The 26960-nt window shown below is 44.8% G+C and overlaps 1 protein-coding gene across 1 annotated transcript in view; it reads left to right on the top strand.

The window, feature by feature from the left end:
• Positions 1 to 26960, top strand: part of LOC138450237 (free fatty acid receptor 2-like) — a 338207-nt gene that overhangs the window by 249901 nt on the left and 61346 nt on the right. The window lies entirely within an intron of this gene.

Here is a 26960-nt window from a genome sequence, read left to right as displayed (position 1 = left end):
CATGTTACTTTTGGGCCTGCCCATCTTTAGCCTTCTGGCTATAGCAAGGCACTTGAACACAAAAGGAGTGATTTCATCAATTAGCACCTTGCTGATTGCTGAAGTACTACTGAATACAAACCTTTGGGATTCTAATGCCATGCTTTCTATCTGTGGTAGTGAGTGGGGATGAAGCTTTTAAAAGTTGTGTCTCTGTGCTTTAGTGCCAGAGAAACTACTAAACCTGGACAACTGACAGGCTTACAATTTGACAGCAATACTGTCAGTGGTCTATCTGCTGGGTGTGTCAATGTATCAATACTTATAACCTGTGTGTGTATAATAAACATTAAATGCTATTAATATCTTTCCTGCACATTTTTATGACTAACCCAACAAGATTTTGCACTTGCAAATTAGTGTTTTTTACTTATTAATAGAAACACATCATTAATGCTCTCACTTTCTTGTTTACCATTTATCTATGCATGTTATCTCATAGAGATTCAATATGAGCATTAAAAACTGATTAGTCAAACAATATACAGTTCATAATATTAGCAATATAGTAGTTGAGTAGATTCTCAGCACCTTACTCCAATATTCACTTCTGAAATGTTAAAACTATCTGCTACCAATTGACAATGTTTATAATTGGTCCGACTTCCAGCTTCACCGCCTCAAAGGTACTCTTCCCTTTCTCACCTTCCTACAGAAGCTCAATGTCTCCAGAGCCCTGGTTCTCTCTAGGATGGACTACTGCAACAGCCTCTTTCTCAATCTGCTTTCCTCTACCCTCCGCCCTCTGCAACTAATCTAGAACAGGACTGCAAGACTTATCCTTGGCCTTAAGGCAAGGGACCGTATATCCCCAGCCCTGTAATCTCTGCAGGATCAGGTTCAAGACCCTCTGCATCATCCACAAGGCTTTCTGGGGCCAGGGCCCCCACTTGATCCAACTCTCTTTTCCAAAATACCTTCCTTCTCAAGCCCTTCGCTCAGCTACCTCCAACTCTCTGAGGGTCAGACGCTTCTCCTAGCAGAAAGCAGAGAGTGGATCTCACTCCAATGCTTCCCTCTGGAATGGCCCTCCTGCCCTTTTCAAACCTGAGCCAGACTACCTCAAGTTCCAGAATCAGCTCAAGACCTACCTTTTCTCCTCTGATTTCTCTCTCTCCCTCCCCTGCTGACCTGCCTGTAATCTGCGCTGTCTGGTTGCTTGGCTACCCTCAGAGTCTCACTGGGTACCTGGCTCCTCAATGATCAGTCTCCCCTGCACTGCTTCTGGGCTTACTGAGCATTTAGGGGGCTGTAACTGTAACCTCTCCAGGTGCCTACCTCTTTGCACTTACCCAGAGCTGTCACACTTGTATGCTATGAATGGTACAAGGCCAAGTAAGATCGTTTTGTCCTCCCTCTGTCTTCCCACCCTTGTCTTTTTGTTCCTAGAAACACTTGTGTACAGGTGCGTTTTGAATGACTTATATCACATCATATAGTCAGTGTGGCCCAGTGAAACATAACATAATACAATTGTGATTCTGTGGATTGGCAAGCCAGGGGATAGGATGAGGCTTTATAGACTAACCTTAGATGCAAAGGGTTAAAAACCCATTTAAATATGTCCATGGCTACTGTGGACAGTTAATTTAGAACAGTGATGTACAGCTATGGATCAAACAATATTACTGGTTAAACATTTTAACACCTTCTGCAGTGATGTATCTTGCCTTTACTTTTTGCCTGTGCTTTGATGGTATCGCTCATCCTTGTCAAACAAGTATAAGAAGCAACACATGCTATGTGCCAAAACCCATACCACAATAAAACTCAGTGTTTGCCATCACAAGGAAAGATGAAAGGCTGATCTAGCAAAAATACATCATGGTGTCTCTCGGTGGTTCTTCCATGAAAAATAAAATGATATGAAGAAAATAGTGGGTTAAAAAATGCTAATTTCAGCTACCAGAATATTGAAAAACTCACAAATTTGAATTTGTAAAAATTAGCAAAGAGACCATTTTTAGCCCCATTAGCAGTTGACTATATCAGGGTGAAGAATTCTGAAAGCTGTTTATGCTTGCTTCCAAGGCAGGCCAGGGTTGTAATTTAGCTCTGCATCTAAACTATTGAAGCAAGAATTACAAATCAAAATTTGGAAGCATTTGCAAAGTTACAATTTATAAGCCCACCAACTAGAATTATAGTATTGTGCAAGTCATTAAAGTTTCAGTTTGATTTCCTACGGAGGAGGGTTAAGATCATTGGGTAAGCAGAACCATACAGGCCCTACTCCTTCATGGTCCACAGTGTCAAATCTTTTGGTGATATTTCAGGAACTCCCTCCCAGCCTCGGAAACGGCTGGTTTATAGAGGATAAGCCCCACCACTGTTTCCTTGTTGGCCAATACAATTCTAACAGATAATCTTGCCATTGATGCAATCAGTGAGAGCAGTAGAACTGACCATCCTGCGTGTTTGTTTATATTTTTGAAATGAAGCCAATCTTGTCGTCGTCAGCCGCTTACACGTGAACTTGCATTCCAGAACAAGATAAGCCTTTTCCCAAATTGTGGAAGATGACAATGGTATTAATAACAAATCATGTTTGGCTATGAGGCTGCCCTAATTAAGCATTCACACTTGGTCGGTTTATTCATAATATCTTGAAAGTTGGTCTTTTTTGTTTCTATAAACATTACTGGGTGCAGATATGTTAAACAAACTATGATGATATGCAGTCCATTTGCTATGCGTGTTTTTCAGTGTGCAATGACTTCTTTTAAAATCATTATTTTGTTTCGAATATCAATTATTGTAGTTTGAAATGCTGCACACAGTGCTGCTATATGCTAATAAAAATGCTGAGAATTTGACTGCATGCTCATTACAGCAAGGCAGAGAAATCATTTGTTTTGAAAAACAATTTGCAAGCTCGGCAGGTTTAGAAGAGAGGATTGTTGCTTAAGCCAGCTCCAATCTTGTGCTTTCACACACCAAGATTTTTTAGTTTCAAGATTGTAAAGGTTATCCCCATCATGTATTCTGAAAACTTCAATAATGTTCTATACATTTCCAATTGGGCTTGAAATGTGAAGGCTGTCAAAGTCAATAGTTAGAATGCACATTTGCCAAATGTATCTCTGTCAAATTTAATAGGGAATCTACAGGCCCATGTTGTTTTGATCTCTGACTCTGCCAGCTACCCCCTATGCAATAAGGAAGGTTCAACTATGTTCTTTATAAGTTTCATTTGCGCTTGAAAAGAGAAATCTGTCAAAGCCAAGAGTGGAATGCACATTTGTGAATTGTATCCCTGTCACAGTCAACAAGAATATTTAATTTGTGGCCGCAGACCCACATGGAGAGGCTTGGATATTAGAGCTATTAGAATGCGAGGTATATGGTGCAATTTATTGCATACTCTGTGTACCTTATTACATAAGGTTTTCAAGTTGCTAAAGTCCACTGGACCCAAGGCCTCACAATCTATTCTTCAATGCTAAAGATCTTATATTACCCTGTGTTTATGGATCCTGCAACTATGTAGAGTTCTGGGTTTGTGTAGCTGGCTTCCAATATTTTCAAATGTGCTTAATTTATTAAAAAAACATTGAAATCACAGACTTCTGGGCTTGGTCGATAAAAGTCACTTAATCTGTAAGTGTAAAGCGTGGGGTAGGAGCAGTTGGGGGGAGAGAAAAAAGGAGAATGGGAGAGAGATAAGTGCGTACATTACTTTCCCTTAGTCCACATTACCCAAATGTATTTGTTTATTGTTTGTCCTAAAATATCTCCTTACCCCTGGCTGCAGTGTTGTGCCAAGCCACAGCTATGTGGGGCGTTATCGTTCCACTTCTGGGTGTGGGTCTTGTGAATAGGCACATTTACCTACAAAACAAACATAATTTGTAATGTGGATGTGCACACTCGGAGGGATTGCATCACAAATGCTTGCTGTTTACAACAGTGCGGCACACAATACTAAAGTGCAGGTTTTAAACAAGGCTCGAATGAGGAAGAGAACTTCCATCATTTGGCCAGACAATCATGATCTTACCTTAGGTTTCCAGTGTGAAATCACTAAGGACGTGCGGCCACGGGTAGTTCAGTCTTCGCCGCGTTGGTACATTTAAGTTACTTTCATAGGCGGTCTAAGTCTGTTGCGCATGCGCGGAAGTACTGCGTCGCTTTGGAAAACTGAGGCCTCAATCTTGGAATGTCCCCAGGCTGTATATTGTCAATGAGGAACTTATGATACCCCATCTAGTGGGATAACTCAAGTTTCTTTGGCCATGCTCATATTTCATTGTGCATTTGACTATCGTAGCGGTGACTAAAGAGTAGTGAATACGAGTACCCGCATCCAGTTAATGTCGGGTGATGTTCTAATTGCTGAGCTCAGGCTCATATGGCACAGAGGTCCTGAAGAAAGTCGCACAACCTGTTAAGCCACTGAAACCGGTAGGTCCGTTCTTGGTTCCTGTGGCTATGGAATAAAATGTTGAGGAACACTGGTGTAAAGTAACACCAGCAAAAGAGACAGGTTGCATTTTTGGAACTGTATCTCTGAATTTAACTTGTTTTTACTGGCCTTTTAATTCTGTTGTGGGATCGCTAAACAGGAAAATTAAAAAGAAAGAACCATCCTGTTTGGCCTCCATCACACTTTGGTGTACAATATCTAGTTACCACAGTAGTATGTTCTTAATTATAATTTTGACCCATTGCAGGAATTGTATAGGGCAAACATCTTCCGTCACACCAGCGCTTACTACGGTCTTACATCTCGGTGGGGCACAGTTAGTATGGGTGGAGGGAAAGATAAACTGTACACATTGACAACAGCAAAATGAAAATGAATGTAGTTGTAGGCCTGTATACCATGATTTCAGACAGCTTAAGACAGGATTTTCCCAGAATCATGCACCTAGATTTTCATATGCATATATGAGTTGCCAACTTATCATAGATTCTGCAATGACAAATATATGACCATTGCACAATATTGCTGCTTCGTCTGTCGGAGCAGGTTCACAAAGTGAACATGAGCCTCCTGTGGATTCTAGAAGGCACGTATGATGTACCCCTCATTCAATTAATTGTGCTTTATACCGGTACATATCAGAAGGACATATTCCACAAAAGAACACATATACATATATAGAGTTAATTTTCCCATTCATCAAAAGTATGATTTCGCAGTTCAACCAAATTAAATAGCTACTACAAATATATACATGCATGGCTGTTTCAATGATCACTTTACAGCAGAATGAAATTCATCATGAAAATATGCAATAAAATAGCCTGAAAAAATTAAAAAAGCAATTCATGAATATTCCACATTCATTTTACTGTGTAAAGACTATGGGCCTCATTATGAGATGTGCGGAATGGGTTTAACGGCGCCGGTAATGGTGCCGGCGCCGTTAAACCTACTCCGCACTATTACGAGGTTCCCTCGCGGGACCCGCTGTGAATGTCTGGTTTATCCAAACGTCCATAGCGGGTTCCTCGAGGGAACCAGGGAGCTAACAACGGGCCCATTTTGAGTGGGCCCGTTGTTAGCTCCCTCCCCATTCCCATTGAGCCCTATTGGGGCTCAAATGGGAATGGGGAAGGACCCGGCCCAGGTTCCCTGAAGGAGGTATTACCGGCCCCCCAAACTCGGAATGGCCTGGTAATTCCCCATTCAGTGAACCTGGACATGATTTTAGTAGCACCATGGCTACCTCCAAAGTCATAGGGCCTCATTACGACCCAGGCGGTAAGTTACCGCCTGGGCCGTCACTTTACCACCATGGCGTAAACTATGTTTACGCCATGGTGGTTGGCGGACTTACCGCCCCATTCCGACCTTGGCGGGGCGGTAAGTCCCCAATCCCCATTTACCCTTCCCCATTCCCATTTTTGCCCCATAGGGCATAATGGGAGTGGGGAAGGCGTTAATTACGCCACCGTAAATTACGGTGGCGTAATTAACTCCATGGTCCCTTAGCGCCATGGATTTTAACACCCGCTAAAAGCGGGTGTTAAAAGCTCCATGGCGCTAAGGGACCTCGTAATTGGCGGTAAGGGGTCGGCGCAGCTAACGCTGGCGTAAACCCCTTACCGCCAGGGTCGTAATGAGGCCCATAATGAGGCCCTCTGGGTCTGATTCAAAAAAGTGTTTTATAATGCCACAATCCATTAAAAAACACTCCTTTTATTTTTTTTTTATTTATTGTGCATTTGGTTATAAAAGACAACATAACCTTGAGCAAAGTTTACAAAAAATAAAAAAAACATTAAAATCCAGTCACATGTTCATTATGAAAACATTTCCAATTGCTATTCACACATGAATTGCAATGTCGTTTCTACTTCTTTTTGTGGTCAACCTGTATTACAATTGTCATTATGTGCTAATTCAATTTATCCTCATAAAATCATTAATCAAAATCCCAAATGCATTAATGTGTTCAATTCGGTAATCAGTAAAAGTAAATAGTGAATCAATGATAGCAGGGAAAACTAACTGCCTTGATCCAACATCTACGTATAAAGAGATGAAAACCCTCTCTGAATCAGGCCCTATGGCTCACAAAGGTCAGGCTAAACGCCCCCTCACTCAACGCTGCTCATTCACATTTTTATTGGTTATTATTCTTATGGTATTTATTGAGTGCAGACCTTGCTTCGAGAAGCAACAGAGCGCTTTTCAGAGGTATACAACAATACAGATACATAACAGAACGCTTTACAGCGGTAAACAACAGTACAGATGCATAATGCAGCGTTAACAACAGAACTGATATAGAGCGGGGAGGAGAGGAGCGGGCCGTGTCTAGCGAGTCAGGTTGTGCGAGGGGCAATGTGATGGCCTAGGTGTTGAGCAGGAGGGACTCCTTGAAGAGGTGGGTTTTGAGTTATTCTCTGAATTGTAGGACTGTGGGGGTGAGTCTGATGCTGACAGGTCAGAGGTTCCATAGCTTTGCGGAGTAGGCAGAGAAGGCTTGTTTTCCGGTCCTTTCCTTTTTGCAGTGTCAGATTTCAACTCTGGCTCTTCAACCTTATCTAGGCGACTCTGGCCCATCTCATCGCTACCTTCTCTCCTACCTTTCAATGTTATGTGGACGACAATCATCTCTCCTTCAGGCTCCCCTCAGCCTCCTCTGCTCTCTCGCCCATTCCTGATTGTCCATCCGCGATTCAGCAATAGTGTGCCTCTTACAATCTCTGCCTGAATGCCAGCAAGACTGAGATACTTCTCATTGGGAGCCCTGGTCCCACTTTCCCTCTTTCACAATGGCAACCCTCCTTAGGCTCTTTCTAACTGCGCCTTCATGCAAGGCAAAAAACCTTGTTGTCATCTTCGACTCCACCCTCTCCTTCTCTCCTCACATCTCGGATGTCTCTAAGAAGTCCCACTACCAGCTGCACCTCCTTAGAGGTATTCTTCCTTTGATCACTTTCCCCCAGAAGCTGACTGTCTCCAGAGCCCTGGTTCCCTCTAGAATGGACTACTGAAACAGCATCTTTCTAAATCTGGATGCCTTTACTCTTCACCCTCTGCAACTAATCCAGAACAGGACTGGGAAGGCGCTTTTACAGTGTAACACAGCTTTCTAACCCCCAAAAGTGTCACTACCTTGAAGGTTAGCCTGCTGTGTTAAGCTGTCACAGGTGGAAACACGTATCTCAATCCCGACAATGAGCCCTCACTGTGTTAAGGATTTTAAAGATGCAGCACACTCCAGACCAGTACTCTTCCTACTGGCCAGGGATGCTGCGAACAATTAAAACACTTTTAAGTTTGTTCAATTCAGATTCAATTATTGAGAATGCAGCCAACACATCTCACATCCCCCTTAATGTACACCCCGTGTCACAATGGACCATGAACCAGGCGGGTGTGTAATAATGAAATATTTATTTATTTTTTAATTATGAATAAATATCAAAGACATTCAATACAGGGCAGCAATCACTAGTGTGGTGATAATTACACAACGAAATGATAGGATACACTTAGTTTAACCTTCTAACATAAGAGACACAATGCACAAATAAATGAAAGCAAGATTACTTTTCAGGTAGTATTTTCAGATAGCATCACAGTTAGGCATTCCCCCTGCAACACTCCCTCAAATCCCTGTTAACCAAATTGTGTGTGGGTATGAGTAGCAAGGAGTTAAGTATACTAGGCAAAAATCAGAATGCAAATCCGACCTACCACCCCTGAATGGGAATCTAAAATCGGATTGAGCTCCCTTGAAAAATGAGCAAAATGGCACTCGGAATTACTGAATGGTTATTTAACATGTGCGGTTTTGAACGGATAACGCAAGAATTTGTGTGGCTTTACTAACGGGGTAAGAAAAATTACAAGCTACAAGACAATGGACTAAGCAACGGACATACAGTTTAGAATATCGACTTTGGAAGGAAAAACACAGTGCAGCAAGAATCACACGTGGCAAAATTGCAATTGCTTTGTTTCACGGGTTTAAAATAGAAAAACAGCTTAGAAAATGAGCTAAACAGACATAATCGGAAATCGGTGTAAATGCTAAGGTACAAAGGCACATAACAGGTATGATAGGAAAGTGAAAGAGTGACTCTTGATGGGTGACAGTATGGGATTCTTTGCAGGAAGGGAAAACTCAGATTTATATTGAAAGCAGTTACACGGACGTAATCGGTTTTAAGAGGAAAATGACAGGTTCTACTGAGATTACTTTATTAGTGGCAAGATTATAAAAGAAAGACACTGCCCGTGAAAAGGTTAATTTGCAATGTTAACCCATTCACACTGTGTGCCTCTTTATATGGGAATTAATTAATTCATTTCAAATACTACTAAGGACTTATATAACGGACTGAAATGATTTGGAAAGAATGGCGCTAACACATGGAGATTAACATGGATTTTCCTAAGGACAGGATACACAGAGGATTCTGGACATTTTAGAATTTACTAGGGTATTTATAGGATTTTGATGAAATAGGATTTAATACAAGGTAATAAAGCAAGGGATGCAGCTTGTTGGTTACTGGGGAAGGGTGATACTCACATAAAAACTTGAATGAAATAGTTTGGACAGCCAGCTGGATCTTTGGACAGCGGGACAGGGGTCTGGTTACTGCGCGGCAGCAGTTCTCCTCTAGGGACACAGCGAGGCAACCAGGGTCTGGTCTCAGTGTACAGCGGAGTGCATTAGCTGGGCAAAGCAGGTAGCGGGACAAAGCAGGTCTGGTCACTTGGATAATCCCAAAAGGGTTCAGCAGCCTTCCCCCCTTTCTCCCTGGATTATTGGGATTTTTGTTGGGTTTTCATTCTGGATAGAGGTTCTGCCTGGATAGGAGGTACTGAATGGCTCAGGATCAGCTACCCCTGGCCTGGCACTGGAATCTGGAATCTTGCAGGGTGAATGTGGAATGCCTGGATATCTGGATGTTGCAGATTGGATTTTTGAATGCTGGATTTTTTTTTTGTCCTGACTTTTGAATGTCCCCTTCTTATATAGGCAGGATGACATCAGAGGATTTTTACTATGTGGGAGGAAATAACCAGGATATACCTCTCAGATTGGTAGGTCAGGCTATTCCTGTAGTCACCTCCCTCCGAGCTTATTGGACTGAAGGAAGTGACTCAGTTTTAGTGTGTGTGTTCTTACCAGGTGCTTTGTTCTACCAAAGTTACTTTTGCCAAAATCAGTTATGGAGCAAAACCCCTATATTTACAAATGTCATCATCAGGTTGTGGAAGAGCCCAGTGGAGGGATTCAAGACATCCAGGTGTATGTTGAGGTCTCTGAGGAGGAGAAATTGAGAGGTAGAGGCTAGGAGAGAGGAGGCGAGGTCAGCCCAGGAAAAGTGTGACCTGGCCAGGTGGCCTGTAGATGGTGGCCACTGTCAATGATAGGCCAGGAGAGATAGAGAGCATGCAGACGAGGCATTCAAAGGAGGAGTAGGTATAACAAGTGGAAGTGGTTGAGGTGCCTGAGAGTGGGCAGAGGCAGTAGTCAGAGGTGGCATAGGGGCTAGTGAGGAGGAGGAGGTAGGTGCTAGAGAGCCTGTGGAGGAAGGAGGAGCAGAGGAGCCAGAGAAGTGTTAGAAGGGTAGCAGGAGAAGGGAGAACGTTGATAAGTCACAGGAGATGCCTATTGAAAAGGTGGAGATTGGGCTGATAACCCTGGACTTAGTCGTATTCACTTCATGTATACCACGTTTGTAGGCACAGATAAAACTGCAGTGTGGATTTTGCACTGAATGACTTGCCGATAACCTTAGGCACACACTTGAAATTGAATTAGAAAAACAAAATGATTAATGTACACATAAAGTCTACTGCAAAGGGCATGTTGAGTTTTTAGTTTCACTTTAGAAAATTAAGCCCTTCTATCTGCATTAAGGTATGTATGGCATATATTGTAGCAGCTCTAATGTATGGTGGAGAGTAATCGAGGGTGCTAAGGTAGGTTGGATGGAGAATTTGATATGGTTCATAGTTGACATTTTAAAACCTATACTGTGTCTGCATGATAGGTACAGAGGTCTTTTCTGTATTCAATTATAGATATTGCTAATGTGCATCCCTAATTTAACACCCCTAGTACAGAATCCAACTGCGCAATTCTGGCACAATAAACCGGCTGCATTTGGAGCCTAGCCTTATGCTGGGGAAGTCACCACAATAAAATACATATACATTTAGGGCTGGTTAACAGAAATAAGAATTGGCTGGCCTGTGCATGTCTCATTAAGGTATAGTGCATACACGTAGTCATTCCATCAATCAGATTATATTTCCAAATATCCTTAATAGGACAGGCTCATTTCTAAACAATACATTCTACCTCCATATTTAAAATGTGACATATTGGCTAGTGTGTATTGAAATGTTTCTTTTATATATGACATTTGAAAACATCATATTTTAGTCTCACCAACAGCAAAAACAAATATTGGTACAAAAGAAAAATTACATAGAAAAATTACATTAATGAGAAACACATCTGAAATGAATTCCCCCTATGTGTAGAAGGGGTGCTGTGAGTTTCTAACATGTACATGCAAATAAAATAGAGGCTACGTTGGCTTGGACCAACATGTACAAGCTTTAGTTTGGGGAGGCTGTGCTAACAATTTTTGAATGTACAGAATATTTAATTATCTGCAATTATCTATCCAAGATTATGATTTTCTGAAAGGACAACAGCTATCTTTATTTATGTATTTATGGATGTCCATGCGCCACAAGAAAAGTTGGGGGGATGGGGGAACATGGGAAAGAAGTTGAACAAAAACGGTTATATTGAACTTGTGACAATCCTACCGTGCAAGTGCAAGACAAAGTGGTAAGTGGAGGGGGAGGGGGAACGAGGGAGAAGTGCAGGAGTGGGGTGCCCAAGGGGGTGGGCAAGTGCTGGGGGGCCAAGGCAGCAAGTGCCAGTGAGAAAAGAGGGAGATGGGAGAATGAGTGCAGTGGACAGGTAGGGCCAGGTTAGGGCTAGTGCGGTGAAGGGAGCATGCGGGCAAGTGCTGGCAAAGGATGCTGGAGGAACTGGTAGGTGATGGCCTGGCCCCTGTGTGACTGTGAAGGGACCAGGCCCCAATCTCAGAGGCAGAGCCAAAACTAGCACAGGAGGGGGAGAAGGAAGGAAGAGGAGAAAAGGAAAGTCTTGAGAAGTTTCCCAAAGTTAACTAGAACCGGCCCAAGTCTGAGAGGGGCAGGGAGGCCATTCCCGACGGAGGAACCAGCTGAGTAAAGGGATCTACCTGCCACTCTCTGCTTGGAGAAACGGGTGACCTGCAGAGAGTTTTAGCCAGAGGACCAAAGGACTCTGGCAGGGAGGTATTTACAGAGGGAAAACTGAATGTAGAGAGGACCCATGCACCAGACGGCCTTGTGGATGATGCAAAGGGTTTTGAATTTGATCCTTGCGGTCATCGGGAGCCAGTGGAGAGATTTAAAGGATGTAGAGTCCCTGGGCTTGAGGCCAAGGATAAGTTCCACAGTCCTATTCTGGATTAGTTGAAGGGGGCAAAGGGGGGAAAGAGGCAAATTGAGGAAGAGGATGTTGCAGTAGTCCAGCCCAGAGATTCCCAGTGCTCTGGAGATGTTGAGCATCTGGGGGAACTCCTTGGGGGATTTTGGTGCATTTAATTTGGGTCCTCTCACTTTAACACAAGATCATTGGTGACATTTTGCTATACATTTCTAAGTCCATTTTGCCTTTAGAAATTGAAATACCAAACTCCCTTGCATCACAATTTCCTTTTTCAAATATCTATGAATTTAAAATGTGCTGATATAGACATCCTCTGTCAAGGTATGAAGTGAGCACATTGTTGCACAGCCTAGGCATTTGAAAATACCTGTGAAAGACATATAATGTATATAATGCAGCACTCTCTGTGCTGGCTAATGCTCTCTTTTGCACACTGCACAAAACATGGGAAAGGCAAATTACTATTCCTTTCTTATTTTAATGTAATCACACTCAACTTTAAGTATAGTGAAAGCAGTAACTCACACTAACTATCTACAATATTGTATTGCCACTCTGCTTGTGATAGTTTATTAGTCACTGGACGCTGTGCACAGAAACATACTCTGTTTTCTATAATAAGACTGATGTCACTTGGCTTTTAAGTACAGTGAGGAAGCACTGTTCCATTTCACAATCGAATATGTGAACATTCTATTTGGAATGTGCCCCTCCTAGTGGCAATTACCTGCCACATCCACCCATTCCTTTGGCATAGCAGAGACAGAGTTTTAGAGGCCCTATATCTAATTACATTGTCATATTTTCATACTCACTTTTAAATAATTATTTATGGAACAGATGTAGCATGGACCCTCATAGTCTACAAGCAATTCCAATCATGGGGCCCCTTCTGGTCTCTTCCTCCCTCCTCTAGGAAACCAGGTCTGTCTTAGAAAATTGTTGCTTCAGGCTTCCTCATGGTTAAGGCCCCTTTCCTCTCCACAAATTGCCCAAGTTTGGTACTGATTCATTTAGCATAGACACTCCCATTTTCTGCAGCCTTTACAAACCTAGCTTTTGCATTCCCTGTGTTTCTGTTTACATAACGGGAAATATCCCCACACTATGTGGTTGTGACCTCATACTTTTCGATTGGTGGAATCATTCCATGGGTTTGCTTAAGTAGTTGACACTCTCATGGAATACACACCTTACTTTTAATAGTTTTATCATTTTTCTGGACATGTGACAGGGTATTTTCTGAGCACTTTGGACACTTTTGAGCTCGCAATCATGTGTATTCCATATCTCTTCGTAGCAACCGGATACATCGATGGAATATGGATTTCTGGGTTGCCATGACCCTGATGAACACAGGGACATGTGGCAGGCATACATCTATGTGATGACATATTAGTTACTAATATTTATAATTGTATATGTTTAATAATCCTACAAATGTCATGTTCAGTTTCTTTTTGAAGGGGATAATCTCACAGTGGAAAATGCAATGTCTTATGATTTTAAGTGATATGGTTGTGAAGTTAAAGATAAACCTGTTTTGTATCAATTCTAATTCAAATGAGTTTAATTTACTTTAATTATGAAACATTGTCTTAGCATCATCACTCATGAAAACAGCTCTAAGAGGCCTCTGTGTTTGATCTGCCATTAACAGGGCATCTCATGTATCTTTATCTCCTAGCTAATGTCAAGGAGTGAGAGCTTTAGTGCATTCTGTCCTTTGGAAGTTTTGGAGTTTGTAAAACCACTCTCTTACCATGTCACCTCAGTTTAGATTGTATCAGATGAGGCACATAATTTTGAATTTCACTTCAGCAATATTTCTGTATTCGGGTAAGCCTTGAGCAAATGGTCTTATTGTAACTAAAATTTTCCATGGGTTTCTTTGATGGCTGGAAAAGGATGTATTTCTCTACAGATGGCCTTGTTATTGTTGTAATGGTCTAAGCTCAACACCGCCCAGGGTCGACGCGCGTACCAGTTCCAAAAGTAACATGGTGGCATAAAGGTCACATGGTGGGTGATAGAGAGTGGTGGGGTCATTGAGCGTGGTGCAGGTAGTATACATATAGTTTCTTAAGACAGAGCACAAGGGGTCCTACCGGGGGATATATAGTGGGTATGTCCCAATTGTTTGTTAAAGGGGGATTGGGCTGTGTAGGGACCAAATATGCAGTAAAACAAAACACCAACAGCCCAATTACCTCTTTCTCAGTCTGCCTTGATAGATGGCAGCGCGGTGTGAGGATGTGTATTTCATGAACACAGAAATTATATATGAAAACATGCCATATCTTTGAACACAATTAAAACAAAATGTATTCATATCATATTTATAAAAAATAATGAAGTTGGTTCTAAGTGCTTTCCACAAGGCACATCATACACCAAAATCAACAGAAAGAAAAACACTTTCTCAAACCTCAGTGGTATAGGTGAATAGGGTTAGTATGTGACACCAGTTGATTATCAACAAATTATCATTATTCTAAGTTCTTCAACATTTCATTATAGGGGGGCAAAACCATGAATATAAAGGAACGTTGTTGTGGTCCTTCTAAAAAATTAGACGAAATCTCTTTTGATGTCTAGAGCATGTCCACATATGTTTCAGCTAGAGTTACACACTGACACCATCCCTGGTGTCTTACTCTTCTAAATTTAGCCCTCTTCAGTACAGGTGCTTTCTTAAATGAATGACGTGATGTTCATTTATTCCCCAATGATTCAGAGTTTGCAGACTACTGTGAAAAAATTGACAGAGTACAAAAAGTGTACATTAGTGGTTTAAAAACGATTTAAAAAACAAAAAAAAGTGGCATGGATCATATATTATAGGACTTCCATTCCCTTTTATACGTCCCACTGACCTTGTCAGTATCTCGTGGTTAGACTGGAGCCTTGGCTTTAATAGGAGGAGATGTTGTCCTTCTTGCAAGGCTGAGTTATGCAGATGCCTCTGTGTTTTGTCTTCCACTATTATGGAGTTGGAGTGTTGCAAGTGGGTGTCTTCCTTCTTTGCAGGCTGAGTTGTGCCGCTGTCTCTATTTCCCCTTCTTTTGTTTTAGGGGTGGGTCCTATTTATAAATGACCACAAATAGGTTACTTTCACTAATATTTGTTGTTTGTGTGTTTTGATAAACAACAAAATCACAAGCAACAAGGACGCCCGTCCCAGACAGCAGGCATCGACAGTCCGGAATGATCCTGTAACCCGCGCTACAGTATAATTTGGGACATTTGACTAACCAGGTTAGTGCATGATAACAACCAGTAACGTAAAACTAAAAACACACAAACAACAAATATTAGTGAAAGTAACCTATTTGTGGTCATTTATAAATAGGACCCACCCCTAAAACAAAAGAAGGGCAAATAGAGACAACGGCACTACACAGCCTGCAAAGAAGGAAGACACCCACTTCCAACACTCCAACTCCATAATTCTGGAAGGCAAAACACAGAGGCATCTGCATAACGCAGCCTTGCAAGAAGGAAGACATCTCCTCCTATTAAAAACAAGGCTCCAGTCTAACGACGGGATACTGACAAGGTAAGTGGGATGTATAAATGGGAACAGAAGTCCTTTGATATATGATGCATATCACTTTTTTTAAATTGTTAACCACTAATGTACACCTTTTGTACTCTGTCAATTTTTTCACAGTAATCTGCAAACTCTGAATCATTGGGGAATAAATGAACATCACGTCATTCATTTAAGAAATCACCTGTCCTGAAGGCTACATTTAGAAGAGTAAGAAATCAGGGATGGTGTCAATGTGGAATTCTAGCCGAAACATATGCAGACATCCTCTAGACATCAAAAGAGATTTTGTCTAATTTTTGAACAAGGACCACAACAGCGTTCCTTTATATTCTCGTTTTTCCCCCCTATAATGAAATGTTGAAGAACTTAGAGTAATGATAATTTGTTGATAATCAACTGGTGTCACATACTAACCCTATTCACCCATACCGCTGAAGTTTGAGAAAGTGTATTTCTTTCAGTTGATTTTGGTGTACAAATTGCCTTGTGGAAAGCTCTCAGACCAACTTCATTATTTTTTATAAATATTACATGAATACATTTTGTTTTAATTGTGTTCAACGATTTGGCATGTTTTTCATATATAATTATGTGTTCATAAAATAGTTAACACATCCTCACACCCCACTGGCCAGCTATCAAGGCAGACTGAGAAAGAGGTAATTGGGCTGTTGGTGTTTTGTTTTACTGTCCTACCGGGGGGACAGAATGAAGGGTGGGCAATTTGTTCAGTGATGGGGTAACAGGGACAGCGTGGGCATAGGGGTGGGGGTGCAAGAGGTTTTAAGGGTATAGAGGTAGGGAGCTTTTGAACGTATGTGAACATTAGAGAAACCATGCTTTGTAGGCCCATGTTAGGGAAAGCATTTTTGCAGACAGCTTATAGACAGCTAATAATAAAGGACTGAAGGCTGTTGAGACAGCAGTGTGTATAAGTTGAACATTCAGCAGAAAAAGTGTGCAAAAATGTTGCAACACTGAAGTTTCCCAGGAGAACACAGTCCCATCAAAGAATCAAAGACACTCCATGATATACTTTCAAGGCCACTGTGCTAGGCACCTGCGTCCCCAAGAAGAATTGGCAGAGAAAAATATAGTTAATTAAAATCCAGCCCTGGTGTGCTACAGGTTTTTTAGAGTACACTTGGCAGCAAGGCATGAGAAGGAACCTGGGGTGCCAGATCAATTGGGTAGGGATTGTGGGGCGCACAACCGGGAACCAATTGTTATACGAGGCGTCACGAGAGCTTGAGTTACCTTTCTTTCCTGGAGAGCGCTGAGTTGAGGCTGCCAGTATGTCGATGAATCATAGCCGAGGAAAGAGCAACGCTAGGAACCGACCCAACCCCCTCCTGACGATAAACGACAGGATGGAACTGAACCAGCTCCCAACGCCACGAGGAGCTCTTCTCTGTATTAACGTGACGTCGGGACAGTGTAACCACTGACAGAGAAGGCCAAGCTGAGTCCAGTATGGTGTTCCAGAAACGGGTCTTCAGTGCTCCCACGGAGATTATTGGCACAGGTACCGGCAGGGCACAACACAAGCAGGAGAAGGCAGGACAGGGTCACCAGAAAAGAGAGTAGGAGGGGAGGAGTAACCCACCCAGGGAAGGATCACTCTAAGCAGTATGAGCAGGGCAAGATGGAAGCCCAGGCTGGCCAGCAAAACCCAGTAACGGGATCAGGGGGCAGGCAAGGGCTAAGGAGCAGGGCAGAGGGCAGGAAGGACTGGGACCCAAGGGAGGAAGCAAGGAGGCAGGGCAAGGTCTGGCAAGCAGAAACAGGAAGGGGACTGGAGGCAGAGACAAGCAGAGCTCCAGCAGCGCATACACGGGAAACCACGTTGAGACGCATGTTCCCGTGTATGCAGAGCCTCTTTATAGTCCGGGGCCAAAGCGAGGCCTGGAACGCATGTTCCCGCTACTGCGCATGCGCAAAACGTCGGATACTGACGATCCGCGCATGCGCAGAACATTCAAGATGGCCACTCCCATGGAGCCGGCCCAGACCGCGGGACGTCGCGAGGAAAGACGCCAGCGCGGATACAGTCTCCATGAGGGAGACCTCCGCGGCCGAGGAACCGGGACCCCAGAACAGGTAAGTGGTGCGCGTGCGCGCAGCGTGACACCATACCCCCTCCCGGTCAACCCAGGGGCACCAGGCTTCCAGGGATAGCGGAGGTAGAAGTCCCGAACCAAGCGAGGGGCATGTACAGAGGAACGAGGCTCCCAAGTGCGGTCACAAGCCGGATAGCCCTTCCAACCGACCAGAAATTGCAGCACCCCACGCCTGATCCGGGAATCACAAATCTCATGCACCTCAAACTCAGGAACACCCCTAACCAAGACCGGGGCAGGACGGGAACAGGGACGCCCCAAAACATCGGGTACACAGGGTTTCAGAAGAGAGACATGAAAAACAGGATGGATCCGCCAAGAAGGCGGCAGGGACAGACGAAAGGCAACAGGAGAAATCCACCCAATGATGCGAAATGGGCCAAAAAAGCGGGGAGCCAGTTTCACGGGCAAATTGCAAACCGGTAAGTTCTTGGAGGAGAGCCATACCTTATTACCAACCCAAAGGTCGGGCTCAGGCCTCCGCCGTTTATCGGCCTGGTCCTTCATGCGTGCTTGTGTCACTGCCAGGGTACTGGCCGCTAGACGATGCTGGTCGTGGATAAGAGATACCATGGCATCAGCCGACGGAACTGCACTGGGAGGCGTAGGACGAACAGGTAGCAACTTGGGGTGCAAGCCGACAGAACAAAAAAAGGGGCTGAGTCCGGTGGCAGAATGGACAGCATTGTTGTAAGCCACTTCAGCGGTGTCCAACCAACCTGACCAGTTGTCTTGAGTGGCATTGGCGTAACATCGTAGGTACTGCTCAAGGGTTTGATTGGTACGCTCGGTTTGCCCGTTGGTTTGGGGATGATAACCAGAACTCAAAGCCTGCTGAATATCCAAATGACGACACAGTTGATCCCAAAAAGAAGAAATATACTGAGACCCACGATCCGACAGTATCTTCTCTGGGAGGCCGTGAAGACGGTATATTTCATGGAGGAAACGTTGCGCCATCTGAGAGGCAGTGGGCAGCTTAGGAAAAGGAACGAAATGAGCCAACTTGGAGAAACAGTCTACCACCCCCATGATGCAAGTATGCCCACCCGAGAGTGGTAGTTCGACTATAAAGTCTGTGGCAATAGTATGCCATGGGTATGGTGGTGTAGGTGTTGGCTGCAGAAGGCCAAGAGGTTTCTTGCGAGGAATCTTTTTTTGAGCACATACCGGGCAGGAATCCACGTATTGTTTAACCTGCTTGGCCCATCCGGGCCACCAGAATTGCCGTGCAACCAGTTCTTGAGTGGTTTTGACCCCACGATGACCACAAACAACGGAGTCGTGATTATTTTTTAGGACAATCCTCTGAAGGTCCCATGTGGGGACGTACAGGCGATCCTTAAAGAACAACCAACCGTTTCGTTCACTGACATCAGTACGTTGCAGTATTTGAGACCCGGAGGGATCCATCTGAGTGGCATCTAGTAGTTGATGAAGCCAAGGAGTCAACATCGACAAGAAATGCTTCGAGGCAATCAAAGGTTCTGGGCTCTTGGCTCTTTCGATGTCATTCTCCAAAGAACGAGACAGGGCGTCGGCCTTTATATTCTGTGAACAAGGTATGTATGTCACCACGAAATCAAACTGAGAGAAGAAAAAGGCCCAACGAGCATGCCGGGAGGTTCTGCATTGCAAGGAACGTAAGAATTGAAGGTTACGGTGATCCGTGTGTACTTCCACCGAATATCTACCTCCCAGCAAGTGATGGCGCCATTCCTCAAAGGCTGCTTTTATTGCTAGAAGTTCCTTCTCGATGACAGCGTAGTTTCTTTCGCTGGGTGTCAGCTTTCGTGAAAAGTATGCCACAGGATGTTCTGTTTCCGTGTCCGGATCATGCTGTAATAAGACCGCACCAATTGCAAAGTCTGAAGCATCGGTTTCGACTACAAACGGTCTTTCATCGTCCGGATGTTTCAGAATTGGAGCCGTAGTAAAGGATTTCATCAAATCTTGAAAAGCCGCTTCAGCCAGAGAATCCCAGAAAAAAGGAACCTTATTGCTAGTCAGGCGAGTTAGCATGGTGGTAAGGTGAGAGAAATGAGGTATGAAGCGTTGATAGAAGTTTGCGAAGCCCAGGAATCGTTGAAGTGACTTTATGTCATGAGGCTGCTTCCATTCCTGTATGGCTTGTAGCTTCGTGGGGTCCATCCGTACTCCCGTGCTGTTGATAACATAGCCCAGAAACTCCACGCTTTCCTGATGAAACTGACACTTTTCAACCTTGGCGTACAGATGGTTGGCGGCTAGTCTTCGGAGCACTTCCCGAACGTGCGTGACGTGATCCATGCGAGTAGAGGAAAAAAACAGTATATCGTCCAGATATACCCACACTGAAACTCCAACAAGGTCCGAAAAGACAACATCCATGAATCGCTGGAAGACGGCCGGGGCATTGCAAAGTCCAAAGGGCATTACCCTATACTCGTAGTGTCCAAAGGGAGTCTTGAAGGCCGTCTTCCACTCATCACCCTCTTTTATCCACACCAAGTGGTAAGCCCCTCTTAAATCCAACTTGGTGAAGATCCGGGCAGACTTTAGAGACTCAATGATGTTCCGGATGAGTGGTAGGGGGTATCTGTCCTTGCACGTGATCTCATTCAATTGCCAGTAATCGATACAAGGGCGCAAAGTACCCTCCTTCTTCTTGACAAAGAACAGCGGAAAACCCGCAGGGGATTTAGACGGTACAATGTAGCCCTTACCAAGGCACTCCTGAATGTATTCATGTAGGACCCCCTTTTCTGTTTGCGTCAAGGAGTAAATCTTGCCATGGGGAATAACTGCATCAGGTAGAATGTCAATGGAGCAGTCGAAATGCCTGTGCGGCGGTAGCGGAATGTCCTCTGGTTTAGAAAACACTTTAAGGAATCCAGCATATTCCTGTGGTACAGACTGAGTGACACATAGACGATCAAAGGTGGTCGTAAGGGCTGGGGACCCCACTGACCCCAAAGCAGCTGGAAAGGTTTCATGAAGACGACATTCCCGAGGGCAACGGGAAGTGGTAAAGACCAAGGTTCTGGAAGTCCAATTGACCTGTGGGTCGTGATAGAGCAGCCATGGTAGACCGAGTACCACCGGAAAAGAGGGAGACTTGATGATGTCTAATGAAATCCGTTCAAGATGCCCTTCCACTGATAGCCATAGTGGATCGGAATGTTGGCACACCGGGCCAGAAGACAAGAGGGTACCATCGATCACCTCTACCACCGCAGGCTGTTCCTTGCGGTGCAACTGGATCCCATTAGACGCTGCAAACGAGGCATCGATGTAATTACCCGATGCACCACAATCCAAAAGGGCCCGGGTTTTCATGCATTTCCCTTGTCAGGCGATGCCTGCTTCTAAGACCAATAGAGGCACTGAATGCATCGGAGGAAGGTCTGATCCAAAAGGACGGCCCGCCGCTGCCTTCTCACCATACAGCGGGCCCGCTAGTTTTCCTGTTTCTTCAAAGGACGTAGCGGACAGGTGCCTAAATAATGGCCAGAACCTCCACAGTACAAACACAGGTTTTGCTGGCGCCTTCTCTTCTTTTCCGCTTCAGACAATGGTCCACGAATGGCTCCCAGTTGCATAGGCTCGGGTCCCACGTCGGTAGCGGTAGTCGATCCTGGAGGATGTACCGAGGGCCCCGGATGGTATCGGTCTGTTCGGCGACGTTCACTTCGTCTTTCGGCCAACCTGTGATCAATGCGGAGGACCTGTTCCAACAATGCGGGTAATGTTTCTGGCTCAGGAATATGTAGCAATTCGTCCTTGTACTCATCTGGCAATCCACGGCGGAACAACGTTTTTTGAGTGATTTCAGGCCATTGGGAGTCGGTTGCTAGCTGCCGGAACCGACTAATGTAGTTTGTGATGTCTCCAGATCCCTGTTTAATTTCCAATAGCTGATTCTGGGCCACGGCTGCCAAATTTGGCGGCTTGAAGACATCCAGGAAGGCCTTCTCAAAGGCAGCAAAATCCCCTTACAAGGGACTGTTGGAGGACACCAGGGGAGCGGCCCAGGCAAGAGCGTTGCCGGTCAGATTTCCAAGAATGTAACCAATCTTTGCCTTGTCTAAGTTGTAATGACTTGATCGAAACTGAAAACAGATCCTACAATGGGTACAAAACTCCGCTACTCGACGTGGATCACCATCGAACTTCATGGGGGTTGTGTAGGCCATGGAATTCTCGGGTTGTGGAGGAACATTCACACCCCGCCCTATCGCCTGACGGAGGGTGTCGTTCTCCTGGCGAAGGGTAGACATCTCAAGGCGCAGGGCTCGCATTTCATCACGAACTTCCTGCATGTCATCCATGTCGAGACTGGTGGATAGGCGTCTCAATCTGTTATACGAGGCGTCACGAGAGCTTGAGTTACCTTTCTTTCCTGGAGAGCGCTGAGTTGAGGCTGCCAGTATGTCGATGAATCATAGCCGAGGAAAGAGCAACGCTAGGAACCAACCCAACCCCCTCCTGACGATAAACGACAGGATGGAACAGAACCAGCTCCCAACGCCACGAGGAGCACTTCTCTGTATTAACGTGACGTCGGGACAGTGTAACCACTGACAGAGAAGGCCAAGCTGAGTCCAGTATGGTGTTCCAGAAACGGGTCTTCAGTGCTCCCATGGAGATTATTGGCACAGGTACCGGCAGGGCACAACACAAGCAGGAGGAGGCAGGACAGGGTCACCAGAAAAGAGAGTAGGAGGGGAGGAGTAACCCACCCAGGGAAGGATCACTCTAAGCAGTATGAGCAGGGCAAGATGGAAGCCCAGGCTGGCCAGCAAAACCCAGTAACAGGATCAGGGGGCAGGCAAGGGCTAAGGAGCAGGGCAGAGGGCAGGAAGGACTGGGACCCAAGGGAGGAAGCAAGGAGGCAGGGCAAGGTCTGGCAAGCAGAAACAGGAAGGGGACTGGAGGCAGAGACAAGCAGAGCTCCAGCAGCGCATACACGGGAAACCACGTTGAGACGCATGTTCCCGTGTATGCAGAGCCTCTTTATAGTCCGGGGCCAAAGCGAGGCCTGGAACGCATGTTCCCGCTACTGCGCATGCGCAAAACGTCGGATACTGACGATCCGCGCATGCGCAGAACATTCAAGATGGCCGCTCCCATGGAGCCGGCCAGGACCGCGGGACATCGCGAGGAAAGACGCCAGCGCGGATACAGTCTCCATGAGGGAGACCTCCGCAGCCGAGGAACCGGGACCCCAGAACAGGTAAGTGGTGCGCGTGCGCGCAGCGTGACACCAATCAGCATAGAAAGGTGCTTGTGTGCCTATGATGCAACATTGTTAAGTGTCCTCGCTGATGTTCCCGAGGCTCATCATTGGTCAGACTCAGTGAGAATGCCTCGCCCTTGCCATCTCAAGATGCCATGTCCAATCAGTATGCAGTAGGTTATCCATTTGTATATTGGCAGTGCCAACCAATGGCAAACAAGTGTTTTTTTACTGATCCCATAATTGTGGGGTGGTGTGTGAAGTTTTGTGATGCCATGGGGGTGTTAATGTGAATTTGTTCCTACAAATGTATTATCCAATAAGGGTCAAGTACAATATAGCTCACTATGGGGTCTGATGTAGTTCCACCAATCAGCTAGTTTGGCATGCCCTAAAAAGGTAACTAAAGTGTTGCATGGTAATTCTGTAATTTGTGTATAAAAGGTCCAGCCGCAGTGGGTGGTTTCAAGAGCTCATTTCATTCAGATCAGTTCCATGGGGCTGTCTGAACTGTGTCTACCAGCTGTTTGGGTCCAATAAATCTGTGTTGCTTCTTGCTTGGTGTATGCTCCTTTTTTGGATTTCTTTTCCTTTCTTGGGATTACTTTTTGGCAGAGGTCCCCTGTTACTATGTGGAGGCCCCAGCGAAATCCTCAGTTCCCTCAGTAAACTGAGGGTATTCTTGCTGCACTCCTAGGTCACGGGGAAGGCTGTCGGAGACCAGTTTGTAGTGCATTAAGGAGGAGGCCCGACAAACGCAGAGTTTGAAAAAATCTGCCTGGACCCAAATGCCACCCGTGCTCAAGGGGAAGTGCAGGCTGTGGGGGAAAACTGAGCATGGTGAATACTGAAGGGTCTCTAGAACATGTGAGTGTACCCTTGCATGAAATTGCAGCACCGTGCATACAAGCAGGCACGCAGCAGGGTTTTTTATTGTGTATAGTACACATTCTACAGGGATCACGTCGGTCAGCAACAGTAGTCATAGATATTCATTCCACCCCTCCTCTAGGGAGAGGGTGTGTGACAGGCACATCTATAGTAGAATAGATGAATGTGGTGATGGTGACAGACTTCCATTAGATAGAGTGGTGCGTAGCGCAGGCAATTGTATAGTTGCATCATGTTTTCTTTTTATAATGGGGATTTTGATTAGCGCACACAGTAGATTAGAATGGTATATTGTGTTTGTTGAGGTGGATGGGCTGGCACAATATTGTGGCTGTTAATTGTTGTGTATAGTGGTTGTTTAAGTAGTTTGGTGGCCGAGTAGGGGACAGATAGTTGTATAATGAGATAGGTTAGTTGGTAGATAGAATTGTTTGGGCCTGTGGAGAGAGACATTGCATTTCTATATTAATGATTTTGTGGGCCTTTGGAGAGGGACATTCAGTTTTGTTTTTTGTGGGATTGAAGTTGTTGAATGTGTGGATATGGGGAGAGAGGAAGTGGGTATGAGGTAAGTGAGTTGTGTAGGTTGTGAGGGGTGGAGATTTAGTATATGGTTGTGTGTATTGTTCAACTGTAGTAGGTGTGTCGGAGTAGAAAAACGAGGGAAATATGGGGTTGATTGGGATAATGGATGCACACCTGGATTATCTTTGTAATAGATTGTCACAATATTGAGATATAATATTGAAGTGCCATGAACAATGGGTGTGGGACACAGCAGGGTAGTGTTTAAAAGCCTTTAAGTGCCAAAGACGAGTATGCTTGTCCTTTTTGCATGGACTTGCATAATAGCCTGGCACTTAAGGGGAGGATGGCCAGGGGAATATACGTTTGACAGTGATATTATTGAAAATATGTTCACATATTTCTTGGTGACATATAAAGGTACCAAACTGAAGAGTAGACAAAACATTTTTTTAGAACTATGGAAGCTGTATGAAGAGAAAAAAGAGGAACCCACCGAACAGGTGGGGAAATGTAGTGGCACGGCAGTGCCGCCTGTCACACTGCCTCCTCCCTATAGGCTGTACCCTATGCTGAATCCCGCAGCAGGGTACACAAACCCACAACCGTTGTCCCCAAATAGGGAAAAAAACGCAAACAGGGAAGGAAAACTCAGATGCTAGAACCACTACTAGTGACAGAACAGCATCAAGTAAAAAGAAGTGCTTAGGTGAAACAGAAAAAAGTGTTCAGTGTCAGTTAGAAACCATGTTCAAGGCAGCAGAGGATGAGATAGAGAATGTGGTCCAAAAGAGGAGGAGGAGTGAGGGACGGCAGGAGTGCCAGGTTTCTGGATGTCCAGAAAAATAATGTTCAAATTACATACAAAAGACCCCAGAGGAGGAAGAGGGCTCTGCGGGTTGTGAAGTGGACCCTGAGGATACTGACAAGGATGGAGGAGCAAGGTCTAACCAAGGGGGGATGCGGGACAAAGGGGAATTGGACTAACGCAGAGAAAAGGAAAGGGGGAAGAGAGAGACAGAGGAGAGAAATAGAGAGAGAAAAGGAGAAAGAAAGAGATATAGATTGGGGGAGCAGCAAGGACTGGTGCCAGACCATCCAAAAAAGCACAGAAAGGATGGTAGTAGCCAGCGCTGCTAAGGGCAGAGCCACCCCAGTGCCTCAGACACAGCTGCCCCTGCCTAAGAGGGGCAGGAGAGGGGTGCAGTTCATGCCATGCCAGAGTATGGACAGAGACAATTTGATGTATACCTTGCCATCCCTCACAGTCAGGCAGGCAAGTGGATATAAACTCTTGAGAAAAAGACAGCAGGGTTCACCCTGGTGATTGGCGATACGAAGAGCCTAGTCACAGCTTTATTGGGCGAGTGAGGAGACAAAATATGGGAACAGGTAGGATATGACAGAGTTTAATTTAGTAGCAACATTCACAACGGTGCACCTTCAATAACTGCTGTGCACATGTGTGGAAACTATTGAGGACTATGTAACCATACACATTAGATATGCATGCTATTTTGGCACACAAAATGAAACCAGATGAAGACCCTGCAGATTATATACAACAGATACAGGAGCTCTCTGTTCATGCCCCCTAAGGCTTAACAATGAGTTTTTCCTGCCCGGGAACACTGCATGCTCAGCACCACCCTACTTAGCCGCAAAACAGGAAGGCAGACCAAATACCACAGAAGTGCATGGCTGCCTAAGAGGTTCTCAGCAGGCCCTTCCTCATCTACTCCTGCCAGATCTAAGGCACCATTGACAGCAATGCAAAATGCATCTAACCTTCAATAAATGTCACTCTCCTCTCTAGGTATGGAAAATAAAAGTTCACCTGCTTCAGGGAAGATAGTCTAAGTCAGTCAGGCTAACTTTGTTGTGTCTCTTTAGCCCAGTGTGTTCACTCAGACACTGTTGCAGCATAGATTTAGGGCATCCCTGCATGTATGTCAAGACACTTCGTGTCACTGGAGCTTCCCACTGGGATGGTGAAATCAATGTGGGGGCAGTGATCCATCAGATTTGTAGGCTGATCTCCCCACTATAGCTCATGTATGGCTTCTCATGAAACATGGCGCGTATCTATTGAAAGCAGGAAGCAATAGTGATCCTCAGGAGCCTCTTGTAAGACAACAGTTACTTTAATGAAGCAAGAGATTATAAAATGCACCTTATAGGTTGAGAAAAGTTCACACATTAGCAAAGGACCACCTGCAGCCCATCCCAACACCAACTCACTGATATGCAACACTTATTCATACATGCACGCCAGGGACATCAATTCACCAAAATGCCTGGGGTAGCGTAAGAGACATCACACGTCCAATAACATCACAGGAAGTTATGTCATATGACCTTTGGCCTTGGTGATATCACCTGAAGTGACTGACGGGTAAAGCATAAGAATGCTTATATTTCTTAAAATACCAGACTGGCACTAAAGCAGACATAAGACCTTTTAGATACCAATCACATTTTAACTAGGCTGCTGCCATGACATGCCATCGAGGGGTTCATGTTATGACAGAGGTAGACCAAGTAGAACTTACATAGGCCAGGGGCACTGCCATGCATATGACACAGTAGTCTCATATGGCCATTTACTGTCAACTTATGCCAATTATTGCTGCACAAGTCCGGTGTAGTAATCATATGCCAAGTAAAGCCCC

This window comes from Ambystoma mexicanum, chromosome 1p, assembly GCF_040938575.1.
Source record: "Ambystoma mexicanum isolate Mex_15411 chromosome 1p, UKY_AmexF1_1, whole genome shotgun sequence".
NCBI lineage: Eukaryota > Metazoa > Chordata > Amphibia > Caudata > Ambystomatidae > Ambystoma > Ambystoma mexicanum.
Note: the sequence above shows the minus strand (reverse complement) of the source record. Positions and strands in the feature narration are given on the sequence as shown.